The sequence below is a fragment of the Mytilus californianus genome, unplaced genomic scaffold (genome assembly GCF_021869535.1).
Source record: "Mytilus californianus isolate M0D057914Y unplaced genomic scaffold, xbMytCali1.0.p SCAF_21, whole genome shotgun sequence".
Lineage (NCBI taxonomy): Eukaryota > Metazoa > Mollusca > Bivalvia > Mytilida > Mytilidae > Mytilus > Mytilus californianus.
The window spans coordinates 239560-265074 of NW_026262670.1; the positions used below are offsets into that span (position 1 = coordinate 239560).

Below are 25515 nucleotides of genomic sequence, written 5' to 3' on the forward strand. Positions count from 1 at the left end.
TAATTATCGATATTTATTAAATAAATTTTAATTAAAAAGTTGCTTTATATATATTACTTCCAGAAAAATACAAAAATGTTTTTTGTTTTTTCTTTTCAATAAGTGTTTTCTTAAAAATGAATTGTGTTCCAATTCTCACCTACGGTAAAAAAATTATTCATATTTCTTTCTCTAATCGTAATCATTATATACATGTAACATTGCTTTTTATGAACCATTTTCATTAATGGGCCGAGTTTGTATATGCCGAGTTTGACATGTCCCGAGTTTGTAGTGAGCCGAGATGTCCTGTATTCCTTCCTGCCACTGCTTCCTCCATTTTTAACAACTGCTTCCCTCGAAATCTAAATAAAAAATAAGATGACTCAAATGTTTGCGTTATTTCGTAAAGGTTCGCGTTATAAGTAAACGCTAACATAGGAAGAAGCATAAAAAAGTTTGCATTGCGCTAATACTTTTTCGTACAAAACTCTATTAAAGTTGATCGTTTGTTATCGGTTCAATAAACATATATTGCATTGCATTGATTGGTATTGTATTACATACTAGATACCCGTATGTAGAAATGACTTGTCGACAATCGGTAATGTTTATAAAGGAAACGAAAATGGAAATTCTTTTTAACCAAGACAGAGACATATAATACAAATGTATTATATGTCTCTGACCAAGAGGACTATTTTTAAAGGTAATTTTAGTTAGTTCTGTTGAATAATATTAATATGAAAGTTGTTTTCCGTTTGTTTGATGTGTTTGAGCTTTTGATTTTGCCATTTGATAAGGGACTTTACGATTTGAATTTTCCATGGAGTTCGGCATTTTTGTTATTTTACTTTTCATTATTCAGACAGTAATATAAGTATCGTAAAATCTATATTTGTGTGTTACATTAAATGACCTTCATGAGAAGAAAATAATATTGTAGATTTTCGTGAACATGGGCGTATCAAGAATGCATATTATGTTGAAAAATGTGTTTTTAGTTCTTTTTTTTTTTTTAATTTTGACAGCCTGCTTTTTAATCTACTCCTCCGTATCTTCCTCCCTTTATCAAAGTCCTGGAGTCTGCCACTGGTGAAAGATATCATATTTTACACGTATATATGTCCCCTTTGAGGACCTCATTCTGAAATGTAAGAAGACAACTTTTCAAGTAACTATTTTACCAAGTTATTTAATTCAATTCATAGTAAACCAAATAGAAAAGCTGGACTTCATAAAACAAACTTGCTAAGCCTTATAAGATGCACATATTTATTAGTTTAAAATAAACTTATAAACAAGTCTTACAGGTTTTTCAATCGTCTTTGTGTATCGCCCCGTAAATGACTTGATTAACTAGTGATAGCTATCAGTGCTCTTTCAATAGGTAGCTTACAAAGGTAAATCTATTTAAAAGTCCATCTAACAAGAATTAAACATAACTTCCTTATTCATTGTACACGCAAATGTACCATTGATTATACCATTTGAATGATCCAGTCAGGTGGCCTAGACATAAATTATTTTCCTGAATGTGACCTACCGAATTAGACTTATTACCGGATTTGTACTTACATGAGCTACACGACGGGTGCCACATGTGGAGCAGGATCTGTTTACCCTTCCGGAGCACCTGAGATCAACCTCAGTTTTTTATGGGGTTCGTGTTGCTCAGTCTTTAGTTTTCTATGTTTTTGTGTACTATTATTTGTCTGTTGGTCCATTCTCTTTTAGCTATGGCGTTGTCAGTTTGTTTTTGGCTTATGAGTTTGAATGTCCCTCTGGTATCTTTCGCCTCTGTTTTATTGATTTATTTCCTCTGCATGACAACACCTACACTTAAAACAACAATTAAAACTTTAGGCACAAATCATTCGTCTTTTTCTGGGGTATAGTTAAACATTGTTTATTAAAAAAATATCTAAAAAAGTAAACAACATTGACATGACATAAAATGCTTAGTAGAGAGAAAATCAGCATCTATCTAAAGTACTATTTTTAGTAGCAGGCACCTTCCGGAGTGTCATTGAACTTATAGACAGGACATTTTTTTTTTGCCCTCCTCCTTATTTCAAAATTATTTTTTGTTTTCTTTTAATTGTAATTATTTTTTTTGTGATTTTCTGTGTTATACTTCCATAAATTTACTACAAACAACGTTTGTTTACGATTTATATTACTATCAATTGCTAGTTTATTGTCGACAGCGGTCACTGATAACTTATTTGTATAAGTATTGCCGATTGACGACCAAATGTCAGATTTTTTTCTTCATTTTTTCTATGTGATCTTCATACTGCAAAGCAAATAATGTTTTGGAATGCAGCATGTTTTGTTTTCTTTCAAGAAAACTGTTTACATGATCACATTTAGTACTAGTACATTGGACAATTCAGAGTCATTTAATATCTTAAAAGGGGTGGATGTTTTTTTTTCTGAGGGATATCAAAAGCCATTTCTTAGGCCCGATTGGCTCAAAATATATCTGAAGGGTGCCCATTTTTGTTTCTGATGGGTCTTTTGTTGTCTTAATGTGTAAAATTGAGGAAATGCTGGCACAATTTGGCATCTGAGGGGTTTAAAACAAAATTAAGCACGTGAGAGATTGAAATTTGCCTGAAATTTTTCTTAGGGGGTCTCTGACAAGGTATAATCCCCCGGCTTTTCATATCTTAATTGGAACAGAGACATATAATACAATGATTGGAATGTCCCATTACGAAATTGTTTCTATGCAGCATTTTTAATTATTTGTTTACCATATAAGACTAGTCTAGACAAGACTGGAGCAGTCAATATACAAGACTCAGGGCGGGTCCAGGCGGCGTTATTTCAGAAAACGGAATCTATCTACTACCGACGAGCGGAAACAGACCTTTTCGCTATTTAGGAATATGCGACTTTTGAATTATTGACGTAATACAACAATCACTTTTCCTTTGTGGCGTCAGACATTTTCTATTGTGACATCAATTTTTTTTTTCGGGAATCAAAGGCTATGTGATGTCCAGTAATGACGGACAAAAAGTGATAAGGGAGGCCCCTCATGGGGGTGTCCAAGTAATCACATAATCACAAATTTTTTGCCACAATATGAATCACATAATCAAAAACCCCATGAGGAGGCTCATATTTTATAAGGTGTATTTAGAGCGGAAATTTTTTTTAACGTTTTTATAATCATATAAATCGTGAGAACAATGAGAAACTGTTTTGACGATCAAAGTGTAGCGTACGCCCTCTACGTACCCCTGGATCAACCAGTACGACTGCAACCTGTCTTACTTTAAAAAAATCCTATCAGAAAAATTTCCGGAAACAAGTCCTGAAACGAGTTGTATATTATGCCAAGTAGATATTAGTTTCACGCCGCCTCTCAAAGTATGTTTCCTGTAACGATTGTGAAAGAAATGGTAAGAATAGACGGTTTTTGTCAAACATACTCAAAGATATCTCAGCTGGTGCAGTGGTGGTCCTAGTTCCAAACAACAGTAAATTATACACATGTAATACTAAATAGTCATGACTGACTAAGAGTAAGAGGGGGTCCGCTTCCAGTCATACTCCAGTGATTCCCTAAATAACCAAGTTTTTCCCCCAAATCCGCCTCTAACTAGTATATCATTGACTACCCAATAACAGGTTGGGCTCAAGTCAGGAAAAGTGGGGTATTCCCTGTTTTCAGTGATCACCCCAGTTTTCTGGTGTTAAAAAACACCAGTTTACAGGGACTTCCTTTTTCTATTTCAATTTATTGCATGAAATTTACAAAAGCGCATGTTTTATCTGTATCAGTAGTATTTGTAAATACTTTTAAGTATTTTAGGAACAACAAAACATGAATAAGTGAAGCCTTGTTTTTTCTAGAACTCAAAAACATACAATTCTTTTGTTTATGAATCATTTGATCAAGCTGCATGCTCCAGGTGTAACTGGTCGTAACTGAATTATGTTCACTTCTATTGAAAATGTCTATTCATTGAATTTAAATGCCTAAGTGATTAACTTATCTTTTTGTCTTCTCATAATTGATGATCAAGGTATGACAGTCAAGGGTCTAACTTAAATAAGTTATTAGAGAAAAATAACAATACATTTGTTATTGAGGGCTAAAAAATCAAAAATCTGTAATAACATATGTATGTTACATGTTTCAAAGGGGCATTATACATCCTTAATTTTGTTAAATTGTGTACTAGTTCTATTGATATTATAATTGTCTTTATGTATATTAAACTTTAGAAAGATATAACAGCCCATAGTTTGCCAATCATTCATAACACACCCACGTTATCACAGAAAAAATATGCCTGTAATAACTAAAGGGTGTTATTACAGCTTCTCTACATCTCTTCAAAGCCCTTTCTCCTACATATATCACAATGTATTTTAATTTATTGTAATAAATAATGATAAGAGCATGTAATGAGGTTCTGCGCAAGCTTCCTAGTCATTCCCAAGTGTCTCATGTAATAAGTTAAATGCCTGTAATAACTAAGCCTTGTTATTACAGCTAAGTTATCACTTAAAAGCCTTGTCTCATTGATTTACCATGGTTGATCAAAAATGTATTAATTGAATTGGAAAATTAGTTTTCAAGGTTATGTATTAAGGTACTGCGCAAGTTTCAAGAATTCCCAAGTGCCCACTGAAAATAAAAAAAATTATGGTACATTTAACTGATAACAAACATATGTTACTACAGATTAAGAGAAAGTATTCGTAATAACACATGTATGTTATTTTTCTCTAATAACTTATTCAAGTTACACCCTTGACTGTATGAATTGGTGAACAAAGGAATTGTTTTGTTGTGAGTTGAGCATCAAATAAGACTTGAAATTAGCTTGATTTTTGAACTTATAAAAACACTTGCTATCATATAACATTGTTATCACATGTAGAAGGTGCGCTTTTGTAGGTTTCATACCATAAATTGACAAGGAAAAAAGAAGTCCCTGTTTACTGGGTTTTTTAATACCAGAAAACTGGGGTGTTCCCTGAAAACAGGGAATACCTCACTTTTCCTGACTTGAGCCCAACCTGAATAAGGTCTTGCACGTGACGGTCGGTACAGAGACAGTTCACAAATTGCACAGAGTAGGGGAAAACCGCCTAATTGCGGACAGCACCGATATGCGGACGGAAAACGAATATCTCACTTTTCAATTAAATTATGAAAAATTGAAATAAAATAGATATAAGAAATAAGGTGTTTTGCTTGCTATTGAATCTCTATTTTGTTGAAATAAGGTTATCATGTCTATTGCTTACGATTTACTTTTGTGTCATGTGATTGAAATTGCATGCTATAAATAGTATGTCAACAAGTTTGAAAACCGGGAAATTTTGAAAAAGGTCCAAAATCAGCGTGTCATGTTGAATACACAGTTGTTCATGTAAGAATGGCAATTTATGTGTTGAAAAGCAATAGGCATGCATTGAGTATTTTATGCAAGGAAACATTTCTTTTAATTATTTTTTGCTGATTTGTCTAAATTTTGATTATAAAATAGGAATAAGCAAGTGTCCGCATTTTCACCACCAGAAATAATATGGTAGCCGAAATGCGGACACAAAATATTTTGAACAACTAACACGTGCAGTGGTGCATATGTCAATACCATGATGACGGAAATAAACAAAACTCTCTTATAATCTAGCATTATTAGTTTCAATCCAATACATTTATATCAATAAAGTGTTGATTTGGGTATTTTGTTTTGCTTTCATTTTGCATATTACGAACATAATCATGATAATGCGTTTACAAGTTTGATTTCCACTCCAGTTGGCAACTTGCACACATCTTCAATAGGTCAAAAACTGAAAACGTCATCCCCGGGATGGCAAGACAATCTATTTCTCTTTCTTAACAGAATGTCTACATGTTTAGGACTGAAATGAAATAAAATGTACAGAAAACAATCGCCCGAATGAAATGTCTCGTAGACGAGTGGCTATTTGACAATGATGTTACTGGCTATTTATTTATGAAACTAATACGTTTATCAAAACATGAATATGTATCAACACTACTATGCGAAATTATTGAAAGTGATAAGGAAAATGAATTCAGCAGCATTGTGTTTATTGCTAGAAAATCAAGTAGAAGAGGTAAAGAGTTGGACATTCTTACTGCGGAAGCGGCAGATGAACTTATTGATATCACGAATATTCTTTTGAAATAAATGTTTTTATAAAACTTTTCAAAACATGAGAGAAATAATGTAACCAATACATTGGTTTTAAAGACCTCTTTAGACTTCTGTGAACGTCCAACAGTAACGACTTTGTGCATCCAGTCGTCTGTCTGTCTGTTTGTCCATCCATCTGTGACAAATCGAAAAAACAAAGAGGACCCTCATGGGGAGGTACCAGTAATAGCATAATCACCAAATTTTTGCCAACATAATCATATAATGATTAAATATTTGCTTTGGTAATCAAAAACTTAGGGCAAAAAACCCAAAGGGCCAAGTGAGCTTTTCTCATCACTTTGCGTCCGTCGTCGTCGTCGTCCGGCGTCGTCTGTTAACTTTTACAAAAATCTTCTCCTCTGAAACTACTGGGTCAAATTTAACCAAACTTGGTCACAATCATCATTGGGGTATCTAGTTTAAAAAATATGTCCGGTGATCTGGTCAACCAACGAAGATGGCCGCCATGGCTAAAAATAAAACATAGGGGTAAAATGTAGATTTTGGCTTATATCTCTGAAACCAAAGCATTAAGAGCAAATCTGACACGGGTAAAACTGATTATCAGGTCAAGATCTATCTGCCCTGAAATTTTCAGATGAATCTGACAACCCGTTGTTGGGTTGCTGCCCCTGAATTGGTAATTTTAAGGAAATTTTGTAGTTTTTGGTTATTATCTTGAATATTATTATAGATAGAGATAAACTGTAAACAGCAATAATGTTCAGCAAAGTAAGATCTACAAAAAAGTCAACTTGACCAAAATGGTCAGTTGACCCCTTAAGGAGTTATTGCCCTTTATAGTCAATTTTTAACCATTTTTCGTAAATTTTTGTAATCTTTTACAAAAATCTTCTCCTCTGAAACTACTAAGACAAATTTAACCAAACTTGTCCACAATCATCATTAGGGTATCTAGTTTAAAAAATGTGTCCGGTGACTCGGCCAACCAACCAAGATGGCCGCCATGGCTAAAAATAGAACAAAGGGGTAAAATGTAGATTTTGGCTTATACCTCTGAAACCAAAGCATTTAGAGCAAATCTGATGGGATAAAATTGTTCAATAGGTCAAGATCTATCTGCCCTAAAATTTTCAGACCAATCAGGCAACCCATTGTTGGGTTGCTGCCCCTGAATTGGTAATTTTAAGGAAATTTTGCCGTTTTTGTTTATTATCTTGAATATTATTATAGATAGAGATAAACTGTAAACAGCAATAATGTTCAGCAAAGTAAGATCTACAAATAAGTCAACATGACCAAAATGGTCAGTTGACCCCTTAAGGAGTTATTGCCCTTTATAGTCAATTTTTAACCATTTTTCGTAAATTTTTGTAATTTTTTACAAAAGTCTTCTCTGAAACTACTTAGACAAATTTTACCAAACTTGTCCACAATCATCATTAGGGTATCTAGTTTAAAAAATGTGTCTGATGACCCCGCCTGTGAACCAAGATGGCCGACATGGCTGAAAAATAGTACATAGGGTAAAATGCAGTTTTTGGCTCATATCTCTGAAACCAAAGCATTTAGAGCAAATCTGATGAGGATAAAATTGTTCATTAGGTCAAGATCTATCTGCCCTGAAATTTTCAGACCAGTCAGGCAACACATTGTTGGGTTGCTGCCCCTGAATTGGTAATTTTAAGAAAATTTTACAGCTTTTGGTTATTATCTTGAATATTATTATAGATAGAGATAAACTGTAAACAGCAATAATGTACAGCAAAGTTAGATCTACAAATAAGGCAACATGACCAAAATTGTCAATTGACCCCTTAAGGAGTTATTGCCCTTTATAGTCAATTTTTTACAATTTTCATAAATTTTTGTAAATTTTTACAAAGTATTTTCCACTGTAACTACCGGGCCAAGTTCATTATGGATAGAGATAATAGTAAGGAGCAAGAATGTTCAGTAAAGTAAGATCTACAAACACATCACCATCACCAAAACACAATTTTGTCATGAATCCATCTGTGTCCTTTGTTTAATATGCACATAGACCAAGGTGAGGGACACAGGCTCTTTAGAGCCTCTAGTTTTCTTTAGTTATCAAATAATCATAAACTAAAAGCTTTGTAATCATGGTAATATTACGTTGTAATACTTGCTAAAAAAAAAAATGCCTACCTACCCCACCTAAATTTTTTGGACATGTTACCCGAACCAAACAATTTTTTAGCTCACCTGGCCCGAAGGGCCAAGTGAGCTTTTCTCATCACTTGTCATCCGTCGTCGTTAGCTTTTTACAAAAATCTTCTCCTCTGAAACCATTGGGCCAAATTTAACCAAACTTGGCCACAATCATCATTAGGGTATCTAGTTTAAAAAATGTGTCTGATGACCCCGCCGACCAACCAAGATGGCCGCCATGGCTAAAAATAGAACATAGGGGTAAAATGTAGATTTTGGCTTATATCTCTCAAACCAAAGCATTTAGAGTAAATCTGACACGCGTAAAACTGATTATCAGGTCAAGATCTATCTGCTCTAAACTTTTCAGACAAATCTGACAACCTGTTGTTGGGTTGCTGCCCCTGAATTGGTAATTTTAAGGAAATTTTGCAGTTTTTGATTATTATCTTGAATATTATTATAGATAGAGATAAACTGTAAACAGCAATAATGTTCAGCAAAGTAAGATCTACAAATAAGTCGTCATGACCAAAATTGTCAGTCGACCCCTTTAGGAGTTATTGCCCTTTATAGTCAATTTTTAACAATTTTTCGTAAATTTTTGTAATCTTCTACAAAAATCTTCTTCTCTGAAACTACTGAGACAAATTTAACCATACTTGGCCATAATCATTATTAGGATATCTAGTTTAGAAAATTTGTCTGATGACCCCGCCTTCCAACCATCATGGCCAACATGGTTAAAAATAGAACATAGGGGTAAAATGCAGTTTTTGGTTTATATCTCTGAAACTAAAGCATTTAGAGCAAATCTGACAGGTAGCAAAAATGTTCATCAGATTTAGATTTATCTGCCCTGAAATTTTCAGACGAATCCGACAACCTGTTGTTGGGTTGCTGCCTCTGAGTTAGTAATTTTACAGAAATTTTGATTTTTTAGCTCACCTGGCCCGAAGGGCCAAGTGAGCTTTTCTCATCACTTTGCGTCCGTCGTCCGTCGTCGTCGTCCGGTGTCGTTTGTTAACCTTTACAAAAATCGTCTCCTCTGAAACTTCTTGGTCAAATTTAACCAAACTTGGTCACAATCATCATTGGGGTATTTAGTTTAAAAACTATGTCCGGTGATCTGGTCAACCAACGAAGATGGCCGCCATGGCTAAAAATAAAACATAGGGGTAAAATGTAGATTTTGGCTTATATCTCTCAAACCAAAGCATTTAGAGTAAATCTGACACGGGTAAAACTGATTATCAGGTCAAGATCTATCTGCTCCAAACTTTTCAAACAAATCTGACAACCTGTTGTTGGGTTGCTGCCCCTGAATTGGTAATTTTAAGGAAATTTTGCAGTTTTTTATTATTATCTTGAATATTATTATAGATAGAGATAAACTGTAAACAGCAATAATGTTCAGCAAAGTAAGATCTACAAATAAGTCGTCATGACCAAAATTGTCAGTTGACCCCTTTAGGAGTTATTGCCCTTTATAGTCATTTTTTAACAATTTTTCGTAAATTTTTGTAATCTTCTACAAAAATCTTCTTCTCTGAAACTACTGAGACAAATTTAACCATACTTGGCCATAATCATTATTAGGGTATCTAGTTTAGAAAAGTTGTCTGATGACCCCGCCTTCCAACCATCATGGCCGACATGGTTAAAAATAGAACATAGGGGTAAAATGCAGTTTTTGGTTTATATCTCTGAAACTAAAGCATTTAGAGCAAATCTGACAGGTAGCAAAAATGTTCATCAGATTTAGATTTATCTGCCCTGAATTTTTCAGACGAATCCGACAACCTGTTGTTGGGTTGCTGCCTCTGAGTTAGTAATTTTACAGAAATTTTGATTTTTTAGCTCACCTGGCCCGAAGGGCCAAGTGAGCTTTTCTCATCTATTTGCGTCCGTCGTCTTCGTCCGGTGTCGTCTGTTAACTTTTACAAAAATCGTCTCCTCTGAAACTACTCTGTCAAATTTAACCAAACTTGGTCACAATCATCATTGGGGTATCTAGTTTAAAAAATATGTCCGGTGATCTGGTCAACCAACGAAGATGGCCGCCATGGCTAAAAATAAAACATAGGGGTAAAATGTAGATTTTGGCTTATATCTCTGAAACCAAAGCATTTAGAGCAAATCTGACATGGGGGTAAAATTGTTTATCAGGTCAAGATCTATCTGCCCTGAAATTTTCAGATGAATCTGACAACCTGTTGTTGGGTTGCTGCCCCTGAATTGGTAATTTTAAGGAAATTTTGCCGTTTTTGGTTATTGTCTTGAATATTATTATAGATAGAGATAAACTGTAAACAGCAATAATGTTCAGCAGAGTAAGATCTACAATTAAGTCGACTTGACCAAAATGGTCAGTTGACCCCTTAAGGAGTTATGGCCTTGTATAATCAATTTTTAACCATTTTTCGTAAATTTTTGTAATCTTTTACAAAAATCTTCTCCTCTGAAACTACTAAGACAAATTTAACCAAACTTGTCCACAATCATCATTAGGGTATATAGTTTAAAAATGTGTCCGATGACCCCGCCCGCAAACCAAGATGGCCGACATGGCTAAAAAATAGTACATAGGGTAAAATGCAGTTTTTGGCTCATATCTCTGAAACCAAAGCATTTAGAGCAAATCTGACATGGGGTAAAATTGTTTATCAGGTAAGATCTATCTGCCCTGAAATTTTCAGACCAATCAGGCAACACGTTGTTAGCTTGCTGCCCCTGAATTGGTAATTTTAAGAAAATTTTGCAGCTTTTGGTTATTATCTTGAATATTATTATAGATAAGAGATAAACTGTAAACAGCAATAATGTACAGCAAAGTAAGATCTACAAATAAGTCAACATGACCAAAATTGTCAATTGACCCCTTAAGGAGTTATTGCCCTTTATGGTCAATTTTTTCATAAATTTTGTAAATTTTTGTAAATTTTTACAAAATATTTTCCACTGTAACTACTGGGCCAAGTTCATTATAGATAGAGATAATTGTAAGCAGCAAGATAGTTCAGTAAAGTAAAATCTACAAACACATCACCATCACCAAAACACAATTTTGTCATGAATCCATCTTTGTCCTTTGTTTAATATGCACATATACCAAGGTGAGCGACACAGGCTCTTTAGAGCCTCTAGTTTTGTTATTACCTTAGATATCATTATAATATCTAATGTCTAATACTATTAATTATGATTTTAATCTTATTTTACATGATTTCCAAAGCATCAGTAAATACAGGTGAGCGACATAGGCTCTTGAGAGCCTCTAGTTTTGTTTAGGCCTCACTGAATCTGCCTTTATGTAATATTTGGTTTTTGTGTCGAAAAGGGAAACCATTTTATTCAATGTTTCAAACAGAAGTGTGTCAAAGATTTCCGGTAAAGGAACTGCACCAATAATTTTGCCATCGCTTGGGGACCTTCTCCGCCATCATCTTGTCTGCCGTCAAAAACTTAAAAATCTTCTCACCTGAAACTACTGGGCTAAATGTTATCAAAATTTACCTGAATGTTCCTAAGGGCATCTACATTTGTAGTTTAAAAATTGTATCTGTTGATTTGATCCATTAACAAACATGGCTGATGATGCTAAAAATAGAACATAGGGATGATATGCAGTTTTGGCTTGTATTTCAAAAACTAAAGCAGATAGAGCAAATCTTCCCATCTCCTGCAAGTTTTTTCCTGGAGTTTTTGCCTCTGAAATGACAATTTTTAGTAAATTTTGAAAGTTTTTGGTTTATATCTTAAAAAACTAAACATGCTAAAGCAGTTTAAGCAAATTTGACAATTTCCATGATTTGGAGGTCTCGGTTTATCTTCTGTGGAATTTTTAGAAAAATTGTTCATCATTTTTTCGAGTTATTGCCCTTGAAATGTCAATAATTTGTTGATTTCGTAGTTTTTGTCGAGCCTGCGACTTTTGTCGCAGAAAGCTCGACATAGGGATAGTGAGGTGGCGGCGTCGTTAGCTAACTTCTTAAAAGCTTTATATTTTAGAAGGTGGAAGATCCGGATGCTTCATACTTTGTATATGGATGCCTCATGTTACGAAGTTTCCGTCAGTCACATGTCCAATGTCCTTGACCTCATTTTCATGGTTCAGTGACTACTTGAAAAAAAAGTAAAGATTTATTGTAATGTTAAATTCTCTCTTATTATAAGTAATAGGATAACTATATTTGGTATGTGCGTACCTTGCAAGGTCCTCATGCCCGCCAGACAGTTTTCACTTGACCTCGACCTCATTTCATGGATCAGTGAACAAGGTTAAGTTTTGGTGGTCAAGTCCATAACTCAGATACTATAAGCAATAGGTCTAGTATATTGGGTGTATGGAAGGACTGTAAGGTGTACATGTCCAACTGGCATGTGTCATCTGACTTTGACATCATTTTCGTGGTTCAGTGGTTATAGTTAAGTTTTTGTGTTTTGGTCTGTTTTTCTCATACTGTATGCAATAGGTCTACTATATTTGGTGTATGGAATGATTGTAAGGTGTACATGTCTAGCTGGCAGGTGTCATCTGACCTTGACCTCATTTTCATGGTTCAGTGGTCAAAGTTAAGGTTTTGAGTTTTGGTCTTTTTTTCTAATACTATATGCAATAGTTCAACTATATTTGTTGTATGGAAATATTTTATGATCCATATGTCAGTCATGCAGGTTTTATTTGACCTTGACCTCATTTTCAAGGTTCATTGCTCAGTGTTAAGTTTTTGTGTTTTGGTCTGTTTTTCTTAAACTATAAGCAATAGGTCAACTATATTTGTTGTATGGAAGAATTGTTAGCTGTACATGCCTGCCTAGCATGGTTCATCTGACCTTGACCTCATTTTCATGGTTCATTGGTCAATGTTTAGTTTACTTGATTAATGTTAAGTTTATGTGACAGTTGTAATAAAGCTTTATATTTAGGACTATCAACATAATATCAATGATTAGTAAAGAAGGCGAGACATTTCAGCGTGTGCACTCTTGTTGAAATTTTAATAAGTAAAAACAACCAAAATAAGATCTACAAATCATCAACTTAGACTGAATAGTCAAATGACCCCTTACAGGAATTGTATTCTATAAATGATGCAGTATCTATAGAGAAAAAGAAATTGTTTCTTGAAAATGTATTTCCAGGTCATTAATGTCATACATGTAGGTTGTAAATCTATGACCTCATAAATATGCATGATTTAAACACAAAGCAAAAGAACAACGCTTTTATTGTTGTTCAGGGTTTCAGATTGCCATCGGTCATCGGCCATTGACTGTAATAAATAAAAAATGACTGATATTTATTTGTCCAAGCTTACATTGTGACCGATTATTTTTGGTTACTTGTGACGAAATGGCCTTTGTAAATTTAATCTAATCAGACCAGCGACGATCAACTACGACGGCAGAGAAACCTCCCATGATAAATATCTATTTTGTTTGTTTTGGAATTCCAATGCCTAAAAATAAATTACTTCCGTTGTTAATTTACGGCCAATCAGGACTTGCAGAGCAATGATCAAAAGATACAACCAACCAGTATGTAAAGTAATTGTACTTCTTTTTAATCAGTGATCAGAGCCTGTATTTCCTAATTTCATTATGTGTTACGAAATTCTGGTCTGTAAAGATACAAATTTATTTCTCTAATATTTTTTTTCCAGTTAAAAACTTATGTTTTTAAAAAGATTTTTACACTGGCAGAGACCCTCAGAATGCAGCATTTGGAGTCTTAAGTTTTAAAAATTTTCTTGGGGGGGGGGGGGGGGGGGTGGGTGGGGGCAATCACACTGTGCCCGACTGATGCAACTTGAACTCACAGGACAATTTGTCTGATATAATATTAACATACAGTAGTCCTATGATGGTCAAATTGTAGCAGAATCACTGTTCTTCATCTCAAAGTCACAGTGAGGCCTTCAACACGGAATGTTGTATAATATGTATACAGTATTGTATCATTGAATTATTTATTAAGAAAATCAACTTGTCCGACCTCATAAATCCCTTGGCCTAATCCAGAGTTAAAAATTTGGATATTGATAATGTGCAAAGTGACACTGGGCTTTTAGCATACATTTGTACCTGATGAAGGGAGTAAGTTGATGTGTTGTATGAATTAGAAGACAAAAAAGTATCTTCAGTACTAGACCTACCAAATGCCACTTAAGAAGATCTACAAACAGGCAAAACTAACCATTATAACTGATTGCAGTAAAGAAAAAAGAAAAAATTCAAAATGGTGTATTTTTAGCTCACCTGGCCCGAAGGGCCAAGATAGCTTTTCTCATCACTTGGCGTCCGTCGTCGTCGTCTTAGTCGTCGTCGTCGTCCGTCGTCGTTAGCTTTTTACAAAAATCTTCTCCTCTGAAACCACTGGGCCAAATTTAACCAAACTTGACCACAATCATCATTAGGGTATCTAGTTTAAAAATGTGTCCGTAGACCCCGCCAACCAACCAAGATGGCCACCATGGCTAAAAATAGAACATAGGGGTAAAATGTAGATTTTGGCTTATATCTCTGAAACCAAAGCATTTAGAGCAAATCTGACTTGGGTAAAATTGTTTATCAGGTCAAGATCTATCTGCTCTAAAATTTTCAGACAAATCTGACAACCTGTTGTTGGGTTGTTGCCCCTGAATTGGTAATTTTAAGGAAATTTTGCAGTTTTTGTTATTATCTTGAATATTATTATAGATAGAGATAAACTGTAAACAGCAATAATGTTCAGCAAAGTAAGATCTACAAATAAGTTGTCATGACCAAAATTGTCAGTCGACCCCTTTAGGAGTTATTGCCCTTAATTGTCGTTTTTTAACAATTTTTTGTAAATTTTTGTAATTTTTTACAAAAATCTTCTTCTCTGAAACTACTGATACAAATTTAACCATACTTGGCCATAACCTTTATTAGGGTATATAGTTTAAAGAATTTGTCTGATGACCCTGCCTTCCAACCATCATGGCCGACTTGGTTAAAATAGAACATAGGGGTAAAATGCAGTTTTTGGTTTATATCTCTGAAACGAAAGCATTTAGAGCAAAGCTGACAGGTGGCAAAAATTTTCATCAGAGTTAGATTTATCTGCCCTGAAATTTTCAGACAAATCCGACAACCGGTTGTTGGGTTGCTGCTCCTGAGTTAGTAATTTTACAAAAATTTTGCAGTTTTTTGTTATTATCTTAGATATCATTATAATATCTAATATCTAATACTATTAATTATGATTTTAACCTTATTTTACATGATTTCCAAAGCATCAGTAAATACAGGTGAGCGACATGGGCTCTTGAGAGCCTCTAGTTTACCAGGTGAGCGATAGAGGCTCACGAGAGGCTCTTGTTATTTGTTGATATATCTTCCCATCGTATTCAGGTGTTGCTACACTACACATGCTCATTTTTTCACTTTTGTACACAATTATTTCCTTCATTTTTTGTTGCAGAATATACATGTTCATCCAGTCTTGCAAAAGCTATTTGTTCTTAGCTCTTATAGGCCAGGATAATCATTTTGAAAATCCTTCTCCCCTTCTTCCCTGCCCCCCCCCCAAAAAAAAATGAAATGATTGTCCCCTAATACCAACATGACCAATGAGACAACTATTCACCAGAGGCCAAATAGTGTAGATTTTATATCAACAGAAAGTCATCATATAGCCTCCAACAATGAGTAGCCTTTTCAATAGTCGTCTGGCGCAAAAAGGACGATAACTCAATTTTAGAATTTAATATTTTCGGAGACGGTCAATTTCCGGAATTGAATGCTTTATCATCATGGTTTTTTCTTTGGCCGTCGATGACGACACTATTGCTGCATTCTTTGATAATAAGATATATTTAACAAGACAGTATTATCAATGTATTATCGTGGTATAAATATATGTTAGCAATGTTAGATACCTGAATTAATTGTTATTTTGGCAAGGACAATTCATCACTTCCCCTGAAAACATGATTTTGTACAAGTTATCTTATCGGCATCTCCCGGCGGCAAAGCAGATCAATTTCCTAATGATTTTTACTACGACATTCTGATTTTTATTAATTGCTACATATTACCGCTTTTTTTAAATCAATTTTTGTTTATATTATCAACAAATTAGAGTAACATACTAGGTCGAGTTGTCGTTCGTAGTGTATAGTTTGTTCCAAACCAGTGTTTATTTCTTGTACAGGTTGGCAGTTGTTTATTAACAATAAAGTTGTTGCAACTAAAACACATGTTATCTTCGGTGTGTCTGTGTGTTTTTTTTTCTAATTAGTAATTGTTTATAAAAACAAATTGTTTCTTTTAAAATACATTTGGCAGATATGATTATCATGTAATTGTTATTTCCCTTGTTTAAAAATTGAAATTGCGGGTTTCTATATTTAACGATTTACATGACATTGCATGACACTTATTCTGTACATATTTGTTAAATTGAATAGATATTGCTATTTTGAATTCATTTGTTAAAGATATTTATTTACGTTCTAATTTAAAGTTTAGTATTTGCATCCTTGCTATCATTTATAACCTTTGTTGAAAGACTTAATCATTTTATATAAGTTGTTTGGAATTACAATATCGATTTACCATACTCACCGACCGTGCGAGGGCTGTATAGCCAGTCAAGGTCGTTAAAAACTCCCATCATCATCATCGATTTACCGACCGTGCAAGGGCTGTATAGCCAGTCAAGGTCGATAAAAACTTCCATTTGTATATCGATTTAAATTCTTTAAAAACACTCTAAGGCGCTATGTAGAGCTGACTTAGCGAAGGCTTTACAGCCTGTCAAGATGGTTTTAAACTTCCATCATCATCGATGAATTGGCTGTGGACTGATGTTCAGTCCAGCCATGGGAAGCTGTGTTCTACCAAAATCTCCTTATGAGGTTAGTGCATCTGCCATATGCGTTCTTAGAACGGACAATTATTGCAGGCATTCAATGCTTCATTTCTCTACTTTTGGTCTACATGATACAAATTGTATTTATTGAATAAATTATATATTGTTTTCATTTTTTTTTTTTTTTTTAGTTTTTTTTTCTCTCTTTTATTTAGATAGCGCTATTACATTAATTAGGCATCAATCGTCTTCTTATTTATCAGTTGACAAACTAGAACAAGCTGTTGTCCGCATCCCCTGCAAAATTGATCCTTCTACAAACATGACCCCAACCCCTTTTCTTTTATGGCTATCAGTAAGGGGGTGGACAGGGAGCATTGATTCCCAGTTCCCTCCCCAAACTCCTACTTCATTCCGTATTCTGTTCCTCTGCACTCCTATTTTTTCGTCAACATGAATTAACCCTTTTTAACGACCCTTTCCTCAAGGTTAACACCACCCTGACTCCAGCTTTCATCTGTCCAATTCCCATTTCTAGCCCTCTCATTCCATAGTTTCCATAATTCTGTCCACCCCCTTATCAGTGTCACAATGACTCGCACCCATTAACAACCCATTATTTGGCCACAAAATATGTTATACTACTTGGTTTGTTTCCAATATGCAAATATTACGAGTCAGGACGTTTGCTTTAATAATGGTCATTTTTTTAACACATCTCGTTTTTAACTCCCATGCGTATTTTTTACTGTCAACTATATAAATGGCCTCAACGCATAAAAGAACAATACAAAATATCTCTTCACAAATGTGTTGTCAAAATAATAAAAATGTACTCTTTCAATAAATATTCTTGCAATAAATTCATAGTGACTTTTAAAATTTTCTATAGAATAAATTGAAAAAGAATTAGACTTTCATACACTCAATTTAATTTTGAATGTTTCAATGTCTTAAATTGTCATTGTTGAAGGCTGTACGGTGACCTACAATTGTTAATTTCTGTGTCATTTGGTCTCTTGTGGAGAGTTGTCTCATTGGCAGTCATACCACATCTTCTTTTTTATATTTACCTATTTATTTGATTGCGCCCTTATTATCCTATAATGAATCTTTTTTTTTATTCCACAAAGATTACATAGCAAATAAATAGAGGTTTTTATCAAAGTTTACTTTGCGGTTCCAAAGTGAGGAAATAATTATAAAACATGGGTAAGCAAACTAAATACCTAGAAGATGTTTTAAAAAATAGACTATAGTTGATGAGATAACTCCTCGTGTAACAAGATTTATCGCTCCTGTGATTAAAACACATTGAGATTGAGATTGAATTGTCTCCCTTTGATAACAGCCAATACCAAAGCACAATTATTTTTTTTTTGTGATTTTTTATTGATTAACAATAGTTAAATAAAAGAAAAAGGATAAAACTTTGTATTTCGAGGTCTCACAAAAGCTTTTTTACCTGTTATTCTAATTTTACATTAAAAACCCAAATTTAGATGAAAAGGCTACAATGAGCCAAACTCTTATCCCTGTTGTGATTCTGTGTCTAGAGCGATTTTGTTATTTGGCTACCCTCAGATAATCATTCCGTACACAGAATCTGAAATGGGGTTTAGTGTAAATCCTGTACCACAAGCTATAAAAGACAGACATAAGAAAATGTAAAACAACTCACATGAGAAAACCCAACATCATGATTTATTGTTTTTTATGAGTTTTAACAGATGTATAATACTTTGACTGGTGGAGCAACTACTTTGAAGTTTGGTTTGTAAAAATTGTCATAGGCCTGTTCAACTGCACTTAACAGAGCAGCTTGAGAAAGATTTTTAAATAAAAAAAAAACTAACATTTGTCATTCTCGAGATTAAAAAGTTTGACTTTTAACATAACCGTTAGAGTGACATGACCAGAATGACTCCCATTAGAGATAGTCTGGCTAATACCGTTAGAGTGACATGAGCAAACTGACTCCCAGTAGAGATAGTCTGGCTATTAACATTAGAGTGACATGACACAAAATAACTCCCAGTAGGTATAGTCTGGCTATTAACATTAGAACGACATGACCAGAATGACTCCCAGTAGAGATAGTCTGGCTATTAACGTTGGAGCGACATGACACAAAATGACTCCCAGCAGAGATAGTTTGGCTATTAACGTTAGAGTGACATGACACAAAATGACTCCCAGTAGAGATAGTCTGGCTATTAAGGTTAGAGTGACATGACCAGAATGACTCCCAGTAGAGATAGTATGGCTATTAACGTTATAGTGACATGACACAAAATGACTCCCAGTAGAGATAGTCTGGCTATTAAGGTTAGAGTGACATGACCAGAATGACTCCCATTAGAGATAGTCTGGCTAATACCGTTAGAGTGACATGAGCAAAATGACTCCCAGTAGAGATAGTCTGGCTATTAACGTTAGAGTGACATGACACAAAATATGATTCAATATTTTTTTCTTATACAATTTTTTTTCCTTACACATATTTTATATCTCCAATGACAATGTGGGGACGTGGGGTATTTGAGCGCGCCCAGTAGAGATAGTCTGACTATTAACGTTAGAGTGACATGACACAAAATGACTCCCAGTAGAGATAGTCAGGCTAATAACGTTAGAGTGACATAACCAGAATGACTCCCAGTAGAGATAGTCAGGCTAATAACGTTAGAGTGACATGACCAGAATCACTCCCAGTAGAGATAGTCTGGCTATTAACGTTAGAGTGACATGACCAGAATGACTCCCAGTAGAGATAGTCTGGCTATTAACGTTAGAGCGACATGACACAAAATGACTCCCAGTAGAGATAGTCTGGCTATTAACCCTTTCCCTTTCACACCGGTACAGCTTACCGGTGAAGCAAATTTTAAGATATTTTTGGGGCATTTAGTCTTGTTCCATCGTCATTTGCTGACGTACAGATATGGTTAAGGGCTCAAATTAATCCTCAGAATACCAGCAATATGATTGAATGTGCATCAAACTTCTATCATTATCAGTTTATAGTCAATTCGCCTCTTACTGACATGTATTTATTCTGTAAAAACCTTTTTTTTTCTTCGAATTTTAAAGAATATTTTCAAAAAGAAGTGCATAGAAAACTGTCCTTTTTGGGGGAATCATGACTTTTTTCAAAAACTGTGCAGTGAGTTTTTGAAGAATGGTATTAAAATAATAGTTCTAACTTGTACACTAGTTAAAAATGTAATGTTTAGTGTACCAGCGCAATCACAAACTTAAAATGCGCTAAAAATCCGTAGTCATTTCTTAAAGATTTTATCGTAAAAGAGACAAAAACCACTGAAATGTCCTGAAGTTTTTTTAGCAAAGTTGAAATAGATGTAACAAAACATGGTTTCGTAAGTGTTTGGGTATGATAAAGTTGAAAACACTTTTGTTTAAATGAAGGAAAATGTATATGTCAATGGAAACAAGACAGACTAAGAACTGGATTCCTGCTATATTTGCGCAAAAACCATGCATTTGGCCATTTGGCATCAAAAATATATTATCTGAACACATAATTTCTAAAAGAAAACAAGCTGGGTGAGGATCTTCATATGTTGTTGTTTTTATACCCCACGCAACGAGTTGCGGAGGGTATAATGTTTTTGACCCGTCCGTCTGTCTGTCTGTCCATCAGTCCGTCATGCCGTCAGTCCTGTTTCTTGTCATCGCAACTCCTCTCAAACGGCACAACAGAATTTCACGAAACCTTTTTAGAAAATAAGGACATACTATGTAGTTGTGCATATCGACAGGAAATTGCGATTCAATTTTTTTTCTAGGAGTTACGCCCCTTTGAACTTATTTACTTTAATGTACTACTGCAACAGTTTGTCATCGCAACTCCTCTGATACCACACAACAGAATTTCATGAAACCTATTTAGATAATAAGGACATACTATGTAGATGTGCATATCGACAGGAAATTACGGTTCAATTTTTTTCTAGGAGTTACGCCCCTTTGAACTTATTTGCTTCAATGTACTACTGCAACAGTTTGTCATCGCAACTCCTCTGATACCACACAACAGAATTTCATGAAACCTTTTTATACGACCGCAAAAAAATTTTGAGGTCGTATATTGGTATGACGTTGGCGTCGTCGTCGTCGTCGTCGTCCGGCGTCGTCGTCGTCCGGCGTCGTCGTCGTCCGGCGTCGTCGTCCGAATACACAATGGTTTTCGCACTCTAACTTTAGTTTAAGTGAATGGATCTCTATGAAATTTCACCATAAGGTTCAATACCACAATAGGAAGGTGGGGATTGATTTTGGGGGTTATGGTACCAACAGTTAAGGAATTAGGGGCCAAAAAGGGGCCGAAAATAAGCATTTTTGTAACTTCCAGACATAACTTGTGTGTTAACATATGGATCTCTTTGACATTGTACCACAAGATTCCATATCACAAAGGGTCAATGCTGGGATTGATTTTGGGGTTAATTGCCTCAAAATTTTAGGAATAAGGGGCCAAAAGGGGGCAAAAAACAAGCATTTTTCTAGTTTCATGACAATAACTTGTGTGTAAGTGTATGGATCTTTCTGAAATTTTACTACAAGGTTCCATTTCACAAAGGGAAAGCTGGAATTGAGTGTTGTGGTAATTGCCCAAAACGTTTAGTAATAAGGGGCCTAAAAAGGGGTTTAAAATAAGCATTTTTTAGTTTCTAGACAATAACTTGTGTTCAAGTGTATGGATCTCTCTAAAATTGTATTACAAGGTACCATACCACAAAGGCAAGGCTGTTATTGAGCTTGGTTTGGGGGGGAAAGGGGGGTGGGGGGTGATGAATCATAAGGGGGGCGGGGGTCAAAAAAGGGGTAATTTTTTTTTTTCTTTTTTTTTTTGTTTAAAATTTACATTTTAAGTTAGTTATTTTTTATCACGAAGAGAAAGTAGGAATTGAGTTTTGGGGTTAATTGCTCAAACCTTTATGAATAAGGGGCCAAATATTGGTCAAAAATAAGGATTTTTTTTAGTTTGCAACAAAAACTTGTGTTCAAGTGTATGGATCTCTGTGAAATTGTATTGCAATGTACCATACCACAAATTGAAGGTTGTGATTGAGGTGGGGGATGATGAATCAAAAGGGGGTTGAAAAAATGTGTGGGAGGTAGGATTTTTTTTTTTTCCTTTTTTTTTCTTTAAAATTTTCCATTTAAAGATGGTTGTTTCAGATTTATATATGAAAGAAAATAATAATGATACGGTTATATTATATCATGAGGAATTGAAATTTAAAATTATTTTTATTGGAAATTTAAGTTACATTGGAAAGTAATAATTGGCTTTGGGGGGGGGGGGGGGGGGTTGGTTATGGCTCTAATGTTTAAGGAATAAGGGGAAAAAAGGTTAAAAAACAAGGGTTTCCATTTTAATAGACAAATAATTGAGTAAAGAACATTATTTAAAAGCAGTGTAAGGTTGGTAATTCAAACTCATTTAAATATCTCATCTACACTGCTTATAAATTATGTAAATTGGAAATTTGCCAATAACTTTATTGTTAATAAATGCATTGGAAATTTGCCAACAATTTTAGTGTAATAAACTTCATTGGAAATTTGCCAATATAAAATTTTGCTGATGAAGGTTTTTTGTTTACCTTTAGCCTTGACTATGAAGTCATTTTCTATTTTTATAGCCTTATGATGTAGTTGAATTATTTAATACTTTTATGGTGTGTTTAAATGGGGTTTTATCATGTTTATGGTTGCAAATTTATTGTTTTAGTATAATATACTCCATTTAAAATTTGCCAATAAAAAACATTTTTGTTTATTTTTAGCTATGATTATGATGTCATTTTCTATTTTACTTTTATGGTTGCAAAGAAATTTTTATTTTTAGATATTACTGTTAAATGATGCTGATTAAGGTTTTTGCTATGTTTAGCCATGACTATGATGTCATTTTCTATTTTAATATCTGTTATGATGTATTTAAATGGGCTTTTATGGTTACAAAGGAATTTTATTTTTAGATATTACTATAAAATGTTGCTGATGCTGATTAAGGATTTTGTTTATTTTTAGCCATGACTATGATGTCATTTTCTATTTTAATACCTTTATGATGTAATTTCCATTTTTAGATATTACTGTTAAATGATGCTGATTAAGGGTTTTTAGCTATGTTTAGCCATGACTATGATGTCATTTTCTATTTTAATATCTTTATGATGTATTTAAATGGGCTTTTATGGTTACAAAGGAATTTTATTTTTAGATATTACTTTAAATGTTGCTGATTAAGGATTTTTGTTTATTTTTAGCCATGACTATGATGTCACTTTCTATTTTAATACCTTTATGATGTATTTAAATGGGCTCCCATGTATTTAGATTTTTGATTATTTATACATGTTACCAAATTGGTCCACATTGAACAAAAACGGTCCAAATTTCAACTTTATTACATTACATCAAACATTGAATTCTACATATTCTTTGATATATTGAAATTAACAAACAATTTAGTTTATGGATATTCCACCATAATAGGTAAATTAAATTTTTTCCAGTTCTTACACCACATTCATCCTGTGTCAGAAACCTATGCTGTGTCAAATATTTAATGACAGTCCAAAGTCATAGCTGTATCAAGCTTGAATTGTGTGTCCATACTTGCCCCAACTGTTCAGGGTTCGACCTCTGCGGTCGTATCAAGCTGCGCCCAAGCGAAGCATTTTATTAGATAATAAGGACATACAATGTAGATGTGCATATCGACAGGAAATTATGATTCAATTTTTTTTCTAGGAGTTACGCCCCTTTGAACTTATTTGCTTCAATGTACTTCTGCAACAGTTTGTCATCGCAACTCCTCTGAAACCACACAACATAATTTCATGAAACTTTGTAGATAATAAGGACATACTATGTAGACGTGCATATTGACAGGAAATTATGATTCAATTTTTTTTCCTTACACATATTTTATTTCTCCAATGACAATGTGGGGATGTGGGGTATGTGAGCGCGCTCACTAAGGTTCTTTAATTTTTTTCACGTCTTGAGAAAAACAAAATTTAGGTTACTGCTTGACTGAAATCGATTTAGACAAAAAACTAGTGTCCGAGTTTGAAATTGGACGAAAAGAGCGTCTGAAATCAGTTATTTTGAATGTTACGGACATTGAGATTTCAAGGCATATAGCACGTATTTCCTCTTTTAATACCAATATGATAACTTGTATGTCTTTAACAGACTTGGGGCATTGTGTTTCCACCAAAACCTTACCCTATTAGCGCAACAATATGTCTCTACACGACTTTTGTCCCAAGGATTTCGTATTTTTTCACATTTTCTCCAAAAGTCAGGTGACTTTTCTAAACATCCCACTTGACCAAAAAAGGACGAATTATCTTTAAACGTAATTTTCTGAAATATTTGATCAATTATCTTTCATATGAGCCCAACATGGCATGTGCATGACCATTGGTGCGAATGCAGTATTCAATTGAACTTTGATAGTGTCTTTTCGATAAGTAATGGTCTAAAATGCCCGAAAGGGAAAGGGTTAAGGTTAGTGACATGACCAGAATGACTCCCAGTAGAGATAGTCTGGCTATTAATGTTAGAGTGACATGACACAAAATGACTCCCAGTAGAGATAGTCTGGCTATTAAGGTTAGAGTGACATGACCAGAATGACTCCCAGTAGAGATAGTCTGGCTATTAACGTTAGAGTGACATGACCAGAGATAGTCTGACTATTAACGTTAGAGTGACATGACACAAAATGACTCCCAGTAGAGATAGTCTGACTTTTAACATTAGATTGACTTGACACAAAATGACTCCCAGTAGAGATAGTCTGACTTTTAACATTAGATTGACTTGACACAAAATAACTCCCAGTAGAGATAGTCTGGCTATAAACGTTAGAGCGACATGACCAGAATGACTCCCAGTAGGTATAGTCTGGCTATTAACATTAGAACGACATGACCAGAATGACTCCCAGTAGAGATAGTCTGGCTATTAATGTTAGAGTGACATGACACAAAATGACTCCCAGTAGAGATAGTCAGGCTAATAACGTTAGAGTGACATGACCAGAATCACTCTATAACATTTTCTTGATATTTTTTCCACAAGCTTGATTTTTTTATTGGTAAAAAGACAACAATTCCATTGAAAAAACAAATATGCATATGCAGAAATTGTCTTTTGCTTGATAAGCCTGACACTTTTTTAAAATATGCAAAAACTGGAATAGTTTGTAGATCAGGTCATAACCTTGAAGTAGATCATTCTAACTCTAAAGAAAACCAATCAGGTTACCTAATATTGTTGATCTTTGTCTGATAGTAAGAGTAGTTA

The 25515-nt window shown here is 34.3% G+C and overlaps 1 long non-coding RNA gene across 1 annotated transcript in view; it reads left to right on the forward strand.

Annotated features, from left to right (window-relative positions):
* Positions 1-551: 551 nt before the first annotated feature.
* LOC127731929 (uncharacterized) overlaps positions 552-25515 on the forward strand; it is a 38574-nt gene continuing 13610 nt past the window's right edge. The window contains exon 1 of the long non-coding RNA XR_007995906.1: positions 552-688. This is a non-coding gene — a long non-coding RNA (uncharacterized LOC127731929). The remainder of the gene's footprint in view (positions 689-25515) is intronic.